We start from the raw sequence: 6,818 nt of genomic DNA on the forward strand, positions 1-6,818 counted from the left end.
CCAAACACACATTCCGGGTCTGTGTTCATTCGGAGATGATGCACCTAACCCTCAAGAGACTGGAGGCCTCAGGGAGTTTAGAGATCAGGTGGGGAGGGGGGTTGGGAAGGAGGTATGGTATGTGGAACAGTTGGAGAGTGGATGGGGAGGGGAATAAAATATGGAGTGTTAATGAATTAAGCAAACAAACCTGCTCAGGCACTGCTGCAGAGGCCTGCCCAGAAGGATCTGGAGTTTCCCAAGAAACCTTTGTTCATCTTGGTCTTGTGTGCTCGAGATGGTAGTTTCTCAGCAAATCCTTCCTGAGTGTCAAATACCATTCACACAAATAACCATTCCTAAGTCACGTGTATTTGGATATAAGCATAATATTTTGTATTTGAAAGAAAGGCATGCTTGTCTAAGTGGTTTTGAAGTCAAGTGATAACTAGATACACACTGAAAAAAGCTGGGTCGCCTTTTATACCTATCACGTTTTTCAGGCCTGAAGTGGTAGTACATTCTTGTAAGCCCAATACTTAGAACCTGAGCTAGAAGGATGAGCCACATGTTTGAGGACAGCCTGTATACCAAGACTGTCTCAGAGAAGGGGAGGAGAGAAGGGGGCAGGACTGGGATGCGACTCAGTCAGAGAGCACTTGCTGAGGACTCACTAAGCTCTTGTTTGGGTCCCAGGACCTCATAATTGTTTATTGCTAAGTTCATTAATTGGATCAGAGGAATTTCAGAGGAGAATCTTTGAGGTTTTTTCCCCTAGAACTTTATGAAAATATTAAATTACAGTTGCTGCCAACATACTTCTAACTACTCTAGGACAAGGAAACTAGATGAATCTCCCACTCTTAAGAGAGACACTGGACCCTGGATATGCTTGCATGTCATTTGACTTCGGCTGCTTTCCTTTTTTACTTATTGTGTTTAATATGGTTAATAACTCCTAATCCCAGTGGAGCTGTCATTTAGAAAGGGGCTGAGCCGGAAGCTGTTTTAATTCTGGCTTTTGTTTCAGCCTCTAAATGTAATGACACATGATTGTTGAGCCAACAGTAATCCAGTTTTAAAAAAAAAGAAGAGTCTTCAGAGTTATGACATCATCAGAATTAGCCCTGATTACATCAAATTATGTTGAAACAGACCACAGCTGTTTGCCCTGTTGCAGCAACTGCCTGAGGCCTCATCCAGAAGATACATCTGGGTGTCAGGAAGATGTTTGGGGGTTATTTTTGTTCCACAGTACTAAGGTACCAGGGAAACAACCTGTTCTCTTTCCACTGCTTGGTAGGAGCTGAAAACTTTGTGACTGCCCAGCAGCAGTTGAGAATCAACCTCCATTACCAAAGAGAAGGGACCCAGGACCTTTTGTACAATTTTCCATAAGTGGAAAACGTTTAAGGAAAGTCAACATAACTGACTAGAGAAGAGGGGGTCAGAGGTCATTAGACTGTGTGCCTCTGAGTGCTAGAGCTGCTGGCTCAGGACAGACATTGTTCAGTTGGAATTTACCTTGTATGTCGGTTGTTAAATAATGTTTAAATTGTAACAATTTAATGGAATCAGAAAAAATGTAGACAGATTGGAGCCCTGCTCAGACTTTGCAGGTAGGTGTGGCTGCTCTGGACAACAGTCCATCAGTACTTAAGTGGTTGAAGAGGGGCCTGGAGAGAGCTTACTATTCCTGCAGAGCATTTGGGGGCTGATTCCCAGCACCCACGTGGTGCCTCACAAATGCCTGGAATTCGGTTCCAGGGTTCTGATACAATCTCTGGCCTCTTTGGGCTCCTGTGCCTAAGTGGTGCACATACACTCAGTCAAGCATATGGTCATACATAGAAAATAAGGACATAAGTTTTTAAAATTGAACAGAGCAGACCCCCCTGGACTGCTGTTACGGTTTGGGTTTGAAATGTGCCTGCAGGTTGCACTTCTGAGTGCTTACTCCCCAGGGATTGTTTGGAAGGCTGTGGAACCTTTAAGAGGTGGGGCCTAAGTGACCAAAGTAGGTACTAGGGCCAGGATTTTGAAGACTGAACCTGCCCTGAATCCCCACCCTGTTCCTGCTCCGAGCTCTCTTCCTGGTTCTGAGTCTGGGAAAAGTTTCTGTCACAGGCTCTCACTGCTGCCAACTGCTCTAATCTCTGCATTCTCCACCATGACAGCCTGAAACCAGTAACCAAACTAAATCCTTCTTCTCTAAAGTTGGGTCACCATGATGCAAACAGCTAATGCAACTACTTTGTGAGGCCCTATCTAAAAAATTAAATAAAAAGTTGATCAGAAATCATGTGTTTACATAATGTGTCTGTGTTTTATGTCTTTATCTTTATGCTGTAAATAACAATGGTGTGTTTGTGAGCATCTCCAAGGACTCTGTATTCAAGGACACTAAATTAATTGATAGCCTGAAATGGTTTGCAGGTGGAGGATGGACGAGTATTTACTGGCAAATACTCTAAAGCAACCTCCTCCCTCCCAGAGAGCCAGTTTTGAAAGCATTCAACATCTCACAAGCTTTGGGCCAGTCATCTTGGGGACCTGGAAAGAAGTACTAAATGAGGACGGGGGATCAATTGAGGCCTTTTTGATTCCGTACAAAACGAAATATACAGAGTGACAAGCTGCAGACTTACATAGTATGGAATGCAACTTGTGCAGGGGAAGTGGTGTTTCCTTTGGGGGGGGGGGGAGCTTGCCATTGGCCAGGCAAGCCTAGCAGTTCTTCATAGCTTAGGCCTCCAACCCATGGCAATCTTCCTCTGTTTATTTCTTGAGTGCTGGATTACAAGCATCATGAACCATCACGCCCAAGAGTAATCTCTGCTTATGCTCAGTGAAATCACTTTGAATCAGGGGATGTGATTTCTCCTCCTTTCCTAGTTCTGTGAGGGTAGAGAAGTTTAGTGCTAGAACTGAAGTAATGTTAGTAAAGCCAGGCATCAGAATAACCAGAAAGATTCAATGCTTACTCCCTAAGAGGAAGAAAACTGGATTTGGAAACCAAAGGTTAACAGAGTTAGCTCTCTGGAGCCTGAGGGTATAAGTCAAAAGGTCAGAGGAACTGTGGATTTTGAAACTCCTCAAGAGTTACAGCTGTTAATTAGACCAGCTCTGTAGCCCTAAACTACACTCTTAAGCTATACAGTCATCTTCATGGGTCAGGGGTCCTTGCATCTGCTCAGCCTGCCCATCTAGGGCGGTGGCTATAGTAGGACTTCTCTAGGATTCTGGGTGTTCCCAGTAGTCCACAGTCATACTTGTCATCCCTTTTAAAGGAATGACCATGTATTGTGAATCTGGCCTCAAAAATTAAGATATACTCCTGCCCTCAAGGAACTCATAACTGATTGCTTGCAGTAAAGAAAGTGTGGTAAGTGCTGGGGAAGTGGGTCTTGACGTGTCTTCAAGGTCTAATTTGAGCTGCCTCTGTGGAGCAGGTAAGGAGCTGGTCCTTGTTTGTAGAGCTCAGTAGTTTTAGGAGAATGTGGCAAGTGGGTTTGCAGCAGGATCTGTGTAACAGTGATGTTGCTTTGGCCACCATAGCAAAAGATAATCTAAAGAAACACTAATATGCCTCCCTCCTTTCAGCTATCAGATCATTAAAACAATGGAATGAACAGGCGCAGGAAGAATGTGTTAGCCAAAGGGACTTGCTTCCTAGTAAGAGAGTCTATAGAGGGGGGCCAACTTCCAAGATAAACTGGAGCTAAGACAATGATTAGTCGGTGATTGATAGGACCACACCTGGTTAGTTAGAATTATAACTATGTTATAATTAACTTAGTATAAGTAACTTAGTTACTTATGTCTTTTACCCTCTATTTAAACCTAAGCCTCAAGTCAGTGCTCTCCATGGGATGAACTTGGGGTTAGGAGTTAGGTCACTGAAGCTTTTTGTTTCTCAGTGTGGCCACACTGGATACATTTCCTTTCTCAGCTTTTCACCATTGATGGTCTCTTTATTGTCATATGAGGACAGATGACTGTAGCTTGCTAAGGTTGCCAGGGACTAGGTTTTCATCTAATGACTCCAGTAACACTGTCATCCTCAGCACTGTTGAAGCCATGTCCTAGGAGGCTAATACCACAAAAGAAGTAACAATGGTCCAGTGTTTGTTTTGTTTTCCAGTTTTTGAGACAGGAGCTCACTATGTAGCTCTGGCTGTCTTAGAATTTATTGTGCAGACTAGGCTGACTTTGAACTCACAGAGACACACCCGCTTCTGGTTCCCAGAGTGCTGGGATTAAAGTCGTGCACCATTGTGCCTGGCTGGTGATGGCTATTGACAAAGGTGAGAGTGGAAAACTGGACTAGTTTAAGCTTTTCCAAGAAGTTAATTTAACAATTCATAGAGAAGAAACCAAATTAAGTCTTAATCACACCCCAAGCCCACCATCCTCAGCCTTGGGTAATCAGATGGTAACTTGATGAGGGTAATAAAGTTGGTTCTAAACAACCAGGAGGCACCCAACAAACATCCCTGAGAGGTGTGTGTCCTGAAAGTCACCAGCTGAGATGGCTCACCTGCTCACACTGACTTTGCACAGGCAGCACTCTGCTCTGAAATGAACCTGTCTTCTCAATTGAAGGGAAGAAAAGGCAGAAACATCCAACCCCAGTAGCAGGCCAACGACTGACGTCAAGCCTCGTGAGAATGGTTATTAATCACTCCAGCCTGGTGTGCAGTTGAGGACAGCTCTTTCCAGCTCTCTCAACCCATTCCTGGGATCCTTCCACCAGCCATGCACCTGCTGCTGGCCACAAACCCTCAGCTTTGAGACAGGCACGAATGCAGGCTGCCTCCCATAACATTCAAAGCCACACTCACCCATTAGAGCCCAGGCTTTGTGGAGGAGATGGCAACAAGGCATAGGTGGTGTTTGCCCACCCCCACCCCCCACAACACACACACACAATGTGTGCTTGTCTTAAATCTTGCATGGCAACCTCCCCTAAAATATTCATTTCCTGGGAACTTAATGGGAATATGGGATTAATGTCCCAAAGAACTCTTGGGGCTAGCTATTAATTCCTCTTAGGAAATACCAGTGGTCTTTAATCAAAATTGCCTAAATTACAATCTAGTGAAGCATGTCCTTGCAGGGCTTAGGGGTCGGTGTCATTTCAACTATTTCCAATAGATGGCGCCCATCTTCACGTTAATAAATCATTCATATAATTTGTTTTCCAGTTTTTTCTAGGGAGATGGGGGGCTGGGGACACAACAGCGAATGGAGAGGACATAGTGAAAGTCCAGACAGGAACATTCTGTCCAAGGGCTGTCTCCAGGCCTCACGCACTTCTGAGAGTCTGAAGACAGAGCCAGGGAGCCCAACAACAGTCATGCTCCCTGTGTGTAGCTAGCTCCTCCGGGCACCCACTAATAAGGACAGACAGTGTAAGTCAGGGCAGAAGAGCAGGGGCACTACGTGTAGCCCCTGCTGAGTTTTGGAGAAGGATTGAGACGTTCCAAAGATTCCCCAAACCCGAGCTCTGTAACTGTTATATTTCAAGACCCTTTCTGTCTTTGATCACATAACACCAGACTGCCAATTTCATGAACTTAAAAATAACAACCCATCTTTGCTAAACAAAACCAACCCAGACTAATAGTTGATGAGTCTCCCCGCCTGTGTCTTAAATCTCACAATTCTCAAATTAGTTATCCCCACTCTGCTAGGAAAGGGTAGGGCATACGTCTGCTTGACTTCCATCACAAACCCTAGAAGCAGCCAATCTTTGCAGATTTCTCAGGCTGCAATCCCGGAGACTTGGCACCAGGACTCAAATGTGAATGGAATCAGGGTTGCTTTGTTGTGACTAGGAGTCACTGCCTCCTGGTTGACTTGGCAGACTAAGTATTTTGATATTTATGTCTCACAAAGGGTTTAAGGTCCTGGGAGCCAGAGGTTTAAAATGGCCATAATTCTAGTTGTGGCTTAAGAATCCCTAAATTAAAAAGTCAAGGGTGATTATGGTCCCAGATACAGCCTAAGCATTCTAGCTTCATGTTCTGTGGAGCTACTCTGGATACTTGAAGGTCAGTGAAATGGGTCAAAGGTCTCTTCATCTCTCAGGGTGACTAGAATTGCTAAGCACAGGTAGGAATCAGCTTTTATAATTGAAATGGTTAAAGATTCCCCAATCCAAACAAAATCTGTTAAACTAAAAGATGTCTAACTATCTAAAATAACTAGCTTTGCTGCACCCAGAGAGAAGACTAAAATATCCAGAAAACAAAGGTTATGCTGAGGCATTGCAAGATGCTGCCTCTCCAGTTCATGCATCAACCACACAACTCCCTGTTGATAAAGTGGGTTACTAAGCAACTTCGTGAGAAACTAGAAGGGAACCTGCCTTTTAAATGCTGTTTGGAAAGGTACTTTGTGAGTTAAAAAAAGAACTCTTACCAAAGGTTTTGGTTTTGCTTTTCTTTTTCCTCCACCTTCCCCCTGGAGCACTGGTGTTGGGTGTTTGCTTCCTGGTCCTTTATCTCAACCCTCTCAACACAAGCCAGTGAGAAAGAGATCTCTATATTCACATTTATATAGGAGAGATCTCTTATAAAGTCAATGAGTGTAAACTCTGGACATTTTTATCACAATTTCTTGTTCTTTTATACCTCCTTGTTTTCCAATTCATTGTGTTCTACAAAACTTACAGTTTCCTTTTACTGGATTCAGTTTTCCCAGAGGCACTATGGGAGAGCGCCAGCTGGACTTTGTTTCTCAGCAATAAGGTCTAGTCCCCCCAGCACCCTTTGATCTACAGACATTACAGCAGTCCGTCACTCTGGGAAAAAAAAAAAAAAAAAAAAAAAAAA

This window comes from Mus caroli, chromosome 7, assembly GCF_900094665.2.
Source record: "Mus caroli chromosome 7, CAROLI_EIJ_v1.1, whole genome shotgun sequence".
Taxonomy (NCBI): Eukaryota; Metazoa; Chordata; class Mammalia; order Rodentia; family Muridae; genus Mus; species Mus caroli.